Source organism: Mustelus asterias, chromosome 5, assembly GCF_964213995.1.
Source record: "Mustelus asterias chromosome 5, sMusAst1.hap1.1, whole genome shotgun sequence".
In the NCBI taxonomy this organism is placed as follows: Eukaryota; Metazoa; Chordata; class Chondrichthyes; order Carcharhiniformes; family Triakidae; genus Mustelus; species Mustelus asterias.
This window is the reverse complement of record NC_135805.1, coordinates 141,578,294-141,591,716: the sequence shown is the minus strand read 5'-3', so window position 1 is coordinate 141,591,716 and position 13,423 is coordinate 141,578,294. Positions and strand designations below refer to the sequence as shown.

Sequence of the window (13,423 nt, the reverse complement as noted above, 5' to 3'; positions counted from 1 at the left end):
GTCGGGAAACTGTCCATTGACTGAAATCATACCTAGCACATGGTTGTGATTGCTGTAAGCCAATCATCCTACCCCAGGACAATTCTGCAGGGCGCCCTCCTAGGCCCAACCATCTTCCACTGCTTCATTAATAATTTTCCTTCCACATAAGACCAGAAATGATGTTCGCTGATGATTGCACTGTTTTCAGTCCTTTTTGCAACTCTTCAGATAATGATGTAGTCTGTACCTGCATGCAGTAAGACTTGGATAATACTCAGGCTTGGGCAGGTTGGTGGAAGGCACATCTCCATAGGCAATGACCATCTCCAGCAAAGGTAAATCTCCCCTTGACATTCAACAGCATTACCACTGCTGAATCCCTTGTGATCATCATTCAGTGGACCTACTATTGACCTGAAACTTACTGCACCAGGCATATAAATACTATTGCTGCAAGAGCAAGTCAGAGGCTGAGAATTCTGTGGCAAGTAACTCACCTCCTGACTCCCCATAGCCTGTTCATCACCTACAAATTAAGAATGTGATGGAATATTCCTCCTTGCCTAGATGAGTGCCAACAGTTCAACAACATTCAGGATAAAGCTGCCCACTTGATTGACACCTTTCCACAACATTAATAAACATTCACTCCCTCCACCATTGGTACACAGTGGAAGCTGTACGTACAAGATGCACTGTAGCAACTTGCTAAGGCTCCTTCAACAGCATCTTCCAAACCTGCGATCTTTACACCTAGAAAAGCAAGGGCAGCAGAGACATGGGATGACCATCGCATCCAGGTTTCGCTCCAAGCCACACACCATTCTGACTTGAAATTGTATCACCATTCCTTCATTGCCACTGGATCAAAATTCTCAAACACCCTCCCCAACAGCACTGTGGATATACCTACATCAGATAGACCACATCAATTCAAAGAAGTTCATCTCTATCTTTTCAAGGGCAATTAGTATTATTTAAAGCTGAGATAGATAGGTTTTTGATCAGTAAGGGAATCAAGCGTTACGGGGAAAATGCAGGAAGTGAATATGAGGAGTGTGTCAGATCAGCCACAATCATATTGAATTGCGGAGCAGGTTCAAGGGACACAAAGCCTACTCCTGTTCCTATGATGGTTTTATGGAAAGGCTCTGAAGGAATTTGAACAGGAAGATGAGAATTTGAAATGTGAAACCTGCTGTGAGGTGATGAGTAACAAGATTCGGTGCAAGTTGGAATCCATACAGCAGAGATCATTTGTTTCAAACTATTTATTGCCACTGTACTTGCTAAAATTAGTTTTGAATATTGAGCAATGAGTGTGCTTGCTATGCTCAATTACACATGGGTGGCTCTCATAAAGGACAATTGTGCTTCCTTTCAATTATTTCAAGAGCTTCCACTACTCCTGCAGTGTAGTAAAAGATGAAAGTAATTAGTCAAAACACAATAATTAAATTAAGCTTTTATAGAAGCCTTTTGTGTGCTGGATTAACTTTTTGTGATGGGGCAGCTGTTGGGAGCTACAATTACTTTCAGCAGTACAGAATTTGGAAGGGGAAAACCTAATTAGATTTTGCTCTTCTCACTCCTATTCCATAAGGCACTCAATTTTGTGTGGAGGTCAAGCAAGCTACTATGACAAAATTAGCCTACATTCAATCACTAGCTCTAAAAGTCTCATCCTTGTATCAAAATCTTCCCATGGCCTCAGCCTTCCTTATCTGCAACTTTCTCCAACTCTCCAATCTCTGCACTCTTTTTAGGACTCTCAGATATTCCCAATTTTAATTGCCCCATCATTGGTGGCTATGCCTAAGCTCTGGAATTCTGTCCCCAGTCCTCTCAAACGTCAACCTCTCTCCCTCCTTGAAGACATTCCTTAAACCTACCTCTTAACCCAGGTTTTTGATCACCTTTCCTTAATGACTTATGTTATTTGAAAATGATCCTGCAAAGCATCTTCAGATGTTAATGCTACTTTAAAGCCACTATCCAATTCATACTGTTGTTCTTGTAGGCTCAGGTATAAGGAATGGTCATGTGTGAAGTAATGGAACATTACCAACATTCACTAAACCATATCCCAAGAAGTGGCGTAGTGGTGAATGCAGTAAAATGTGAATTCTTGGAGGTAACCTCATCAAATGTGCTGTTATAGAACTTCGCTTCAATTATCCCCCAGTTCGAGCCAGACTCGTCTCATGTGAATGGAATCGAGGGGGATGTTGCTAATGCCTTTAACCCAGCTCACCCAATGTCTGCCCAAATGCAATTGTTAGCAATTAGTAGAGGCAGTTTCTCAATGGCAAATTCCTGTTGTTTAAATACATTGGTTGCTTAGCTTTTTGGCTTTAACATCCATCGCTACTAGTGGGCAAATTACATTTAACATCCAGCCTTGCTCAAAGTCCTGCTTTGCATGTGGTCATGTATATCCCACTGAGAATTCTATGCAGTGAGGAAAAGGATGAGATGGAAGAGGCTAGATTAAAACTCTTAGAATGGAATCAGAGAAGGCATTGCTTTGTTATGTGCAGATGTGGCTATTGGACTCCTGTCCTTTGTCCATCACTCAACCTTATACATGGAAACCATCACACTATCAATGCTTCCCAATAATGGCTGATTTGAAGCCTGGAGATCTGGAGTCAATTTCTAGGCTCCTCAGTCAGCAGGCGTTTGTCACTCTGTTCCCCCATTCCTGGGTCTCTTGCTCATTAATGTTCAGTTCTCTTACCAGGGGTAACTTTTTGCCTCACTAGTTACTACTTCTTGAAGGTTGTCTCTTCGGTTATGCATGTGTAAGCAAGGTGCAGTTGGTGAGGATGTGGCTTTATGACTCGGGAAGCTAAATCTACAGTGGAAGTGCGTAACTGGTGATCATCATGCCTTTACAGAAATTAGGTCTCTTAACTCCCCCAAAACTAGTTGAGAAAGAGGAGCAGAATGGAGGTTTCATCAATGGTAGAGAATATGCTTTGCCTTGACTTAACTTTGCCATCCTTGTGAGTCTATTGATTCTCAACATGTCTGTGTGGCAATTCTTGGAGTCACATGGGTTGTGCTGACTGCCTCCTCCCTTCATACTGCCTGTGCCATTCTTTCATGAACCTTACTTCAATATTCCAAAATGCTCTTATGGTCGTCACTTCACCAACAACATCATTCCTTTACTCTGGTAAATTATTTATCAAATCCAAAATGCCATTGTCCTTTATTATGGCTTTATTTATCTGCACTCATGCTAACAGGCAATTGATATATTTGTATCTTTGGGTCTCTTTATTCATCCAAACACTTCAATGTATTTTTTAATCGTGTCATAGATTAAATTACTTGATGTCTTGATAATAACTCTGAGTAATCGCATTGCTCAAAATGTTTTGTTAGTTCTTCTGGATCAAACATGTGCAAGTAATATAATGTTGAACATCAAATCATTCACTGTGAAAACAATGCTACATCCTTGAATGATGAACAAACTGCCATTCTGTCAGTCACTATATTCATTTGTAGAGACTTCAACACATGAAGAACAGAACAATGGTGTACATGTTGGTGGAGCTAGTACTTGGTCTCTGAACATAAATCTTTATTCAGTCATTGGAAATTAACTGTGTCTCCCTTCACATCGTGGATAACACTCAAGAGACTTGGAAATAAAATCTAGGTTGACAATTCGAATGGACTACTAAGGGAATGCTGGAGTGCCAGAGGTCTTGCGTCCATGACATTTGTCAATCTCTTCTCTGCCTGCTATGACCTATCCCTGTCCTTCCATTCTGTCCCACTTCCTCAACCCAACTCTCCAAGTATATAATTTAGTATATTTCTATCTCTCTTCAGTTCTGTAGAAAGGTCACATGGACTCAAAACATTAACTATGTTTCTGTCTCCACAGATGATCACAGTAAGAAGTCTCACAATACCAGGTTAACGTCCAACAGGTTTATTTGGTAGCAAATACCATAAGCTTTCGGAGCGCTGCTCCTTCGCTCTGAAAGCTTATGGTATTTGCTACCAAATAAACCTGTTGGACTTTAACCTGATGTTGTGAGACTTCTTACTGTGTTCACCCCAATCCAACGCCGGCATCTCCACATATCCACAGTTGATGCCAGACCTACCAAGTTTATCCAGCATTTTCTGTTTTTATTTCAGATTTCCAGCATCTGCAGTATTTTGCTTTTATTTGTTGAACTAAGATTCTGGCTGCCCCCTAAGATCCCTCAGCGCTATCTCCCCATTTATTCTATCTCCAACATTTATTCCTCAAATACACTAAAAAATAACAGATTATCTGGTCATTATCGCATTACTGTTTGTAGGAACTTGCTGTGTGTAAATTAGCTGTCACACACTTCAAATTGGTATTTACTTGTCTGTAAAGTGTTCTGTGTCATCCTGTAGTCATCAAAGATGTTATATAAATGCAAGTCTGTCTCCTTTTAATCTACCATATTCTTCGTGTCTCCACAAGAATGTGTAATTTAGATTGTCCAATCGAAATTGGTGCTTAAAATCCAAATGAATAGTGTCCCAATAGTAAGAGTACATTTTGCTTTCTGTTTTCCTGATATCAGGTTTGTGATCAGCCAAACACAGGATTTTGACAAGTGTTCTTCAGAGTAGGCCCAACCATCTTCAGCTGCTTCATCAATGACCTTTCTTCCATCTAAGGTCAGAAGTGGAGATGTTCACTGACAGTTGCACAATGTTCAGTACCATTCACAACTCCTCAGATACTGAAGTAGTCTATGACTGCATGCAATGCAGCAAGACCTGGACAACATTCTGACTTGGATTGATAAGTGGTGAGTAACATTTGTGCCACATAAGTGTCAGGGAGTGACCACCTCAATCAAAAGATAATTTTCCTCAACTCCCCTTGACATCCAATGATTTTACCATTGCTGAATTTTCCACCTTCAGTATCCTGGGGATCATCATTGAGCAAAAACAGAACTGGATCAGTAACATCAATATTGAGATTACAACAACAGGTCAGAGTGGATCTTCTGCAGTGACTAACTCACTTCTTCAAAGCCTTTCCACAGTCTACAAGACACAAGGAGAGTGATAGTGCTGGTTCAAAGATGTGCAGGTGAGGTAGATTAACCATGATAAAATGCACGGGGTTATGGGGATAGGGCAGGTGACAGGGTCTAGGTTGGGTGTTCTTTCAAAGGTCAGGGCAGACTCAATGGGCTGAATGGCCTCTTCTACATTGCAGGGATGCTAGGATTCTACAAATACTCTCTACCTGCCTGGATGAATACACTCCAGTAACACTGAAACAGCACTTGACAACATTCAAAGACAAGGCTGCCCCCACCACTGGCACACTGTGGTTTCAGTTTGAATCATCTACAAGATGCACTGCAGCAATAGGTAAGGCTTCTTCGACAACAATGACCAAACCCGAAACCTCTATCACGTAGATGGTCAAGGGAAGCAGGACATCACAACATCACCATCTAGGAGTTCCAGTCCAAGTCACACACCATCTTGTCTTGTAAATATATCACCATTCCTTCATTGTTATTGGGCTAAAATACTGGAAATCTTACAGCACATGGGCTCCAGTGGGTCAAGAAGGCAGTTCATCACAATTTTCTCAAGGGTCATTAGGAATGGGCAATAAATGTTAATTTTACCCAGTGACAGCCACATCCCAGGAAAGAATAAGAAAAACAATGTGAGGCAAACAAAGGGGCACCAATTTTGTCTCTCCAATAGTAGTAACATAGAAAATCAAGTTAGTATTATTTAAAACATGATTCCTTCCAGAAGTTGTGAATACTATGAACCAGTCAGTTTCAGGAAATATGACCATGAAACTATCATCGATTGTCATAAAAATCCATATGGTTTATTAATGTATTTTAAGGAAGGAAATCTGTCATCTTTACCTGGTTCTGACCTATATGTTATTCCAGACCCACAGCAATGTTGTTGACTCTTAACTGCCCTCTGAAATGCGCCAGCAGCCATTCAGTTTAAGAGCGATTAGGGATGGGCAACAAATGCTGACCTTGCCAATGGCACCCACATTCCATGAAAGAGTAAAAAAAATTTCAAAATTATTTTTCTGGATGTGCCTGAATACGTAAAAGTTCATAGGAACAGGAGTGGACCATTTATTCCCTCAAAACTGTTCTGCCACCACTATTCAGAACATGGCTGATCTATGAGCTAATCCCAAATACCTACCTTGGTAAAGTACAGCCAGGAAAGAGAATGTGACGAAAATGAAGCTTTTATTATTATAAGAAGCAATAATTTTGTATCATATTGTACTCATTGAACTCCATTTGACAACTCTGCAATAAATACACTAGGAGGAATTTTAACAAGGGTGAGTGTGGGATTAGGTGCAGGTTGGGGGGTGGGTGGTTAAATGGGAAAAAGTTCTGAGCACCTCAGGAGATTTCTGGACTGGACTGGACACATGACTTAACTGTGTCTGGCTGGTTTGCCCAGGCCTCTGTGTTTAGCCTGGGGAGAAGATAAATATCTTCACAGTAGTCCACCAGGTTTATGAGGAATGGACTTACTTCCAGTCCTGCTAGGTTCCCCCACCATCAAACCCATATGTTTCCTTGCCATCCCTAGGATCAGATATCAGACCACCTCTTCCTACTAGGGTCTGGTGATTGATTCCCCCGATCGAACTCCCCTCCAAATCAGGGATCAGGCCTAGCTTAGTCCTGCAGCCTCCTTTGAAATGTTCCTTACCTGCCTGGAAGTGAAATTTGTCAGTCAGGCTATCTTCTGGATGGAAAAGCTGTCGCAGACGTGAAATCACTGCTTTGGAGTTAGAACTCCACAACTCTGGAAAACCAAAACATCTGGATTTCCAGAATCCTACCAATTCCTCCAACCTCATTCCCACCCTGCTCCCAGCATTTTGGGGAATATTACAGTTACTTCAAAAAGCTGTAAAGCACCTGGAGACATGATGAGGTTGTGAAAGGTGTCATATTAATGCAAGCCTTTTGTTCTTCTGACACACTGACCATTAAGCTAGTCTATGAGTTCCTGTATCAGTCCCACCGCCCAGCACACATCAGGAATTAAACTTTCAAGATCAGCTAGGATGGAGATCTTTAAAATTGTCACTGGTTTGGTCGGGCAAATGTGGAAATCCAAACTAAGTATAAAATCATCATTAATAAATCCAATGGAGAATTCAAGAGAAACTTTACCCAGAAAGTGGTGCAAGTGTGGAACTGGCTACCACAGGCAGTGGTCGAGGTGAATATTGTGGAGATATTTAAGTGGAATCTAGATATGCTTATAACAACAATGCATATTTCTTTAATGCAATAAAGTATCCCAGAGCAGCTTCCAGCAGTGTAATCAGACACAATTCAGTGTTCAAAATCACCAGAGGTCTGAACAGATAAACTATTCCCAATGGTGGAAAGGTCAAGTACCAGAAACTAATTTAAATTGAATGGTAAAAGATGCAAAGGTGGCAACAAGAGGAAAGGATTTTATGCAGCTTATGTTAGGATCTGGAAAGCACTGCCTGATACTGCTGGAGGTCTATTCAATTGTGGCTTTCAAAAGAGAATTGGATAATTATCTGAACAAAAAAGATTTGTAAGGCCATTGGAAAAGGGTTTGGGCATAAGACTAGCTATGTTGCTCTTGCTGAGAGCTGGCATAAACAAGATGGGCTGAATGGCCACCTTCTACTTGTCTTATGATTTTATGAAGTTCCGTCTACATTTCCTGCAGACTCGGAAAAACAGCCAGCATAATCAAGGACTCCACACACCGCAGACATACTGTCTTCCACCTTCTTCCGTCAGGGAAAAGATACAAAGGTCTGAAGTCACATACCAACTGACTCAAGAACAGCTTCTTCCTTGCTGCCATCAGATGTTTGAATGGATCTACCTTATATTAAGTTGATTTTCCTCAATGCCTTCGCTATTACTGTAACACTACATTCTGCACTCTCTCCTTTCCTTCTCCCCTATGTGGTCTATGAACGGTATGCTTTGTCTGTACAGTGCGCAAGAAACAATACTTTTCACTGTAAGAACAGAAGGATATGCTCTTTGGCTTAGATGAAGTAAACTGAGAGGCATCTTGGATGGACCAATTGGGCAGAATAGCCTGCTTCTCCTCTCTATGGGATGTAATTTCCCGCTATGCAGGTAGCTGTGGTCGGAATCCAGCCTAGTGGTGGGCGAGCTGTGTGCTGTTAATTACGGTAGCATTGCTGTTGCCAGCGTGGCCAGCAGGAGGCGGGCATCCGCCGTGGGTCGGAGGAGCCACGGTTCCCACAATGCTGCTGCGCCCTGTTTGGAAAACGGCTTGTACAATGCGGCGGGGCTGATAGTGATTCCTCCATTCAGTCCTCCGGTGTGTGGATGCAGTGTTTTTATAATTTGTTTAAAAAAGCCGCTTCAGTTTCGCGTTAGGAAAGAATAGATCTGATAACAAGGGAGCCGGCGCCTTCATAAAGCCCCGCACCTCGGATCATGTAAGTCATTTTCTGTATGCAAGGCATTTTTTGTCTGTTGTTGAAGCCAGGCTGTGGATTTAAGTGAGAGGCACAGCCGTGTACTGGTGTTTGGCTGCCCAGAGGCCTGTATGGGAGCTGCGAGCAAGCGGCTGGAAGTGGCTACATCAGGTTCCTTTTGCGGCTACATGTTCAATACAATGTTGCACCGAGGCTGGGAGCTCCTCCATTGCTAAGAAAATGCCCCGTTTCTCTGGTCCTGTTATCCTACCGGTTAGGGGCCTGGGCATTTTCAGTTTCTAGTAAGCTTGCAATCAGTGCTTTGTGTGTGCATGTGTTTTGTGTAGCATCAATTGTGGGGAATTTATTTCTTGGATAGTTTTCCAGAATCGCTTTGCATATATGTGTTTTTTAAAAAAATATAAGTTTGAAGTTTAGACCCTAGTCGACCAGAGGCCAGCAGTGTTCGATGTTTCTCTTCATTGACTTTATGTGATCACCTCAGGGTTGGAGTTTCCTGTGGTCCTACAGGCAATGCAGCCAACCCTGTGCCTTAAACTCTCCACCACCCTCCAAATACCTGCCGACTTGCCTGAGCCAAAAGTTAGTGGGATCGAGCGGTTGTTGTTTTGCTGTCTGTAAGGTCACCGCTGATCAACTGGTGTAGAAAAATACATATTGCTTAATGACAATCCTTTGGACGAATCACTTGTACAATTTCAGGCATAACATAGTGGATAATGCGGGTTATTTTTGTCAGAGCACGCCACACTTGGATTACTGTACAGTGAGCTGTTCTGAGCTCCATTTTTACACATAAAGGATTGCGAGGCACTGGAAAGGATACGAGAACGTTTTAATCTCTCCGCTTTGGTAATAATCAAACGACTGAACAGGCTTGGGGCTGTTTTCTCTGGAGAACACTGAGGTGTGACCTGATAAAGATCTTTAAAATGATCAAGGTACTATAGATGTGGAGATGTTTGTTTGTGGGGAGACTTAAACTGAGGGGCATAAGTGTAAGATAGTCACTAATAACACCAGTAAAGGATTCCGGGAGAACTTATTACCCCGAGAGTGGTGAGAATGTGAAGCTCACTACCTCAAGGAATGATTGGGGTACATGGTAAGAATGTCTTTAAGCGGAATAAAAACACATGAGGAAGGAGTAGAAAGATTCTGATAGTGAGGTGAGAGGTGGCTTCTATGGAGTACAAACATTGCTATAGATCAGTTGAATGAAAAATGGCCTGTTTGTGTGCTCCAAGGTTAGTGGTCTCAAAATCCCTCCCACCTGGTTGGCCACAGCTATTCTCCGTGACTGGTAGCCTGACTGTCATTGCTCCCTGGGAGTTCAGAATTCTCAAAAGCACCTGTAACAGTAGTTAGATCAATTATGAAGACATATTTATACAGTGCATTTCCAGGATGTTTCAAAGTGCTTTAAGAGCCAATTAAGTATCTCTGTAGTGTTGCCATGTTCTCATGCTGCGCAGAGCAAGATCCCATAAACAGTTCTGGAAAAGGAGTCCTATGGACACGAACCGTTAACTGTTTCTCTCTCTACTGATGCTGCCAGACCTGCTGAGTATTTCCAGAATTTTGTGTTTATTTCTGATTTTTAGCATCCATACTATTTTGTTTTTATCTCACAAATAGCAGAATGCGATCTATCCTGTCCGTGCCAGCTCTCAACAAGAGAAACTCATCTCATAGAGCCATAGAGGTTACAGCATGGAAACAGGCCCTTTGGCCCAATTTGTCCATGCCAGCCCTTTTTTAACCACTCAGCTAGTCCCATATCCCTCTATGGCCATCTTACCTATGTAACTGTCTAAATGCTTTTTAAAAGACAACTACTACTACCGCTGGCATTCCAGACACTCACCACCCTCTCTGTGAAAGAAATGCCCTTCTGGACCCTTTTGTATCTCTTCCCTCACACAAACCTATGCCCTTTAGTTTTAGACTCCCCCTACCGTTGGGAAAAGATATTGACTTATCTAGCTGATTTATGCTCCTCGTTATTTTATAGACCTCTATAAAATCACCCCTAAGTCCAGAGAAAAAAGTCCCAGTCTATCCAGCCTCTCCTTATAACTCAAACCATCAAGTCCCAGTAGCATCCTCGTAAATATTTTCTGCACTCTTTCTAGTTTAATAATATCCTTTCTATAATAGGGTGACACAAAATCCTAAGTGTGGCCTTACCAATGTCTTGTACGACTTCAAGATGTTCCAATTCCTGCATTCAATGTTCTGATCAGCTGGTCCCAATTCTCCTGTTCTTTTCCTGTAACTCTGCAATTTATTTTATTCAGGAGTTTATTCAATTCTCCTTTGAAAGCTACAATGAAATCTGCCTCTAAACGGATGCCCTCTGGTTCTTTATCCTTCCTCCAAAGGGAACAGTTTCTCTCATTCTACTCTATCCCATGATTTTGAAAACATCTATCAAATCTTCTCTTAACATTCTCTACTTTAAGGAGAACAATCCCAACTTCTCCAATCTATCCATTTAACTGAAGTTCCTCATCCCTGGAACCATTCTCAGAATTTTTTGACATGGATTGTGCTGTTGCGTTTCAGCTTAAATCAAATTTGGAATTTCCTTGCTTAATGGATACAGGACAGATTTTTTAAAGATTAATTTTGGGGATATGGATGTTGTGAGCAACGTTTTGACAATTATTGCCCATTCCTATCCTATCCCGAGGATCCCCATTGACTATGTGTTGAAGGTACTCCCACAATGCTGTCAAGTAGGCAGTTCCTGGATTTTTACCCAGAAGCAATGAAGGATGGTGTGTGACTTGAAAGGGAATTTGGAGTTTGGTGTTTTCCATTCTCTTGCTGCTCTGATTCTTCTAGGTGGCAGAGATTGTGTGTTTGGACAGATCACTGACCAAGAATATGCAATTAGATGCCATCTATTCTCTACTATTCATTATGATGTGGTGGTGAAGTGTTACAGTATACTTGGGTTGTCTGTGATGCTGTGGCAATGTTCACTTATACATGTATGTTGCATTGGCCCATGGGTAGTGATGGCAGAGGCTCCAACTTTCTATCTATCACAAGGCTGACCAGGAATCTCTCCTACTTTTATTGCCTGCCTGTGTTTCAGAAGGATATGCTTGTTACAAATCCACCTTGCTTGGCCATTAGGTCCTGGGGTGGGATTCAAACCTGGAACTTCAGGCTCAGAGGGATGATGCCCATTATGCCCCAAGAGTTCTCATTATAATGTAACATCACACAGATCATCAAATGATTGAATATTATCAGCACTCTCCTCCAGTTCATGATAGCACAAACTCTTCCACCCAAACAGTTTCCTAATCATTGAGTGATTTTGTGGATGTCGCATACCATCTCCATCTCCTTCAATCTGTTGTTACATGCACTTAATCAGCTATTTGTTAGTTTAATATTTAAACAGAAAAAGCAGTGTGGCTTGAGACTGATTTGGCACATGAAATTTCCTTCCTGAATACACTGTCTGCTATACTAGCATATATAACCCAATTTGCATAACCTATGCTATTTTTGTTTTTGCATGGCTAACTACATTCTTCACTAATATTCTAATACCAAAGCCGAAGGGCCTGTTCCTGTGCTGTGTTCTTTCATTTCACTCTTCAGCCAGGAAATTTCACATTACATCATATTGTCAGTCTTTCAGTTGGTTGTGCGTTCAAATCAAACTTCTGGGAATTAAGCATATATTCTAGATTGAGGGAGTGCTGAGCTGCTGAAGGTGGCGTCTTTCACTATTTCAAAGAAGAGCAGGGAGTTATCTATGCAAATCTTGCCAATATTATCCCTAAACCAATGTCACACATTCAGTTTATCTGATAATTATTACATTGCTGTTTGCGGGAGCTTGATGTTTGTAAATTGGCTGCCATGTTTCCTACATTACAATTGTGACTATATTTCAATAATACTTCAGTAGCTGTAAAGTGCTATGCATCGTACTGAGGTTAAGGTAAATTACTACTTTAGTCATGCAGTTGTGGCGATAACTTCCAAAATATTCATGTCTGCATTCCTTCATAACATTGCTGGTTCCACACTTGGAACCTCCCCTGGCCCTGCAGATTCATACCTTCAGTCCTTTCTGTTGAGTCCAATGCATTGTGTGTTGGTTCTCCAATTCTCCTTCGACACCACCCCCCTTGCCACTTCCCCCTCCTTTAGCTGTCATGTCCATTAAATTTTCTTTCTAAAGATAACCCCCTTTTGCATGCATTCTGTTGGTACTTTTCTGGCTATGGAGGATGGCAACTGTTGGGGGCATGCCCCTTCAGGCTGGCAGCAAAAACAATGGGACTACATGACTTTATAAATGGTTAATCAGGTGGAGTTGACACCCATCCATAGCCAGATAGAGTATCAGCCATTCGTGTTCACTGCTGTGGACAATGTTCCTTCAGCATTCTGTGGGCAAATACCTTCTTATGTCAATCTTTGGTTGGTTTGTCCATCAACTTTTCTCATATTACATGTGCTTGCCATAATGCTAGTTGATCATCTTTAATATCAGTCATCACTTTTGGATTTGGTATGTTGTCTTACAGCTGGATGTCTCTCCTGCCTATCATGATCAAGTGAGGAGAGGAGAACAGGCAGCACAGTGGAACAGTGGTTAGCACTGCTACCTCACAGTCCCAAGGATCCGGGTTCAATTCCTGGCTTGTGTCACTACCTGTGCGGAATGTGCATGTTCTCCCCATGTGTGTGCATGTTTCCTCCGGATTCACCGGTTCCCTCCCACAGTCTGAAAGGCTTACTGGTTAAGTCCATTGGCCATGCTACATTCTTCCTCCGTGTACCCAAAAAGGCGCTGGAATGTGGCGACTAGGGGATCTTCACAGTAACTTCATTGCAGTGTTAACATGGGCCTACTTGTGACATTAATAAATAAACTTTAACTTGAAATTTCTTTACCCTCTC

General features: G+C 41.8%; 1 protein-coding gene across 2 annotated transcripts in view; it reads left to right on the top strand.

The window, feature by feature from the left end:
* Positions 1–8,281: 8,281 nt before the first annotated feature.
* Positions 8,282–13,423, top strand: part of extl3 (exostosin-like glycosyltransferase 3) — a 90,420-nt gene continuing 85,278 nt past the window's right edge. The window contains exon 1 of one of the 2 annotated variants that reach the window (XM_078213423.1): positions 8,282–8,364. The gene's annotated coding sequence lies outside the window, so the exon portion shown is untranslated. Of the gene's footprint in view, positions 8,486–13,423 lie in introns of both variants that reach the window. The other variant, XM_078213421.1, reaches the window with a different exon arrangement.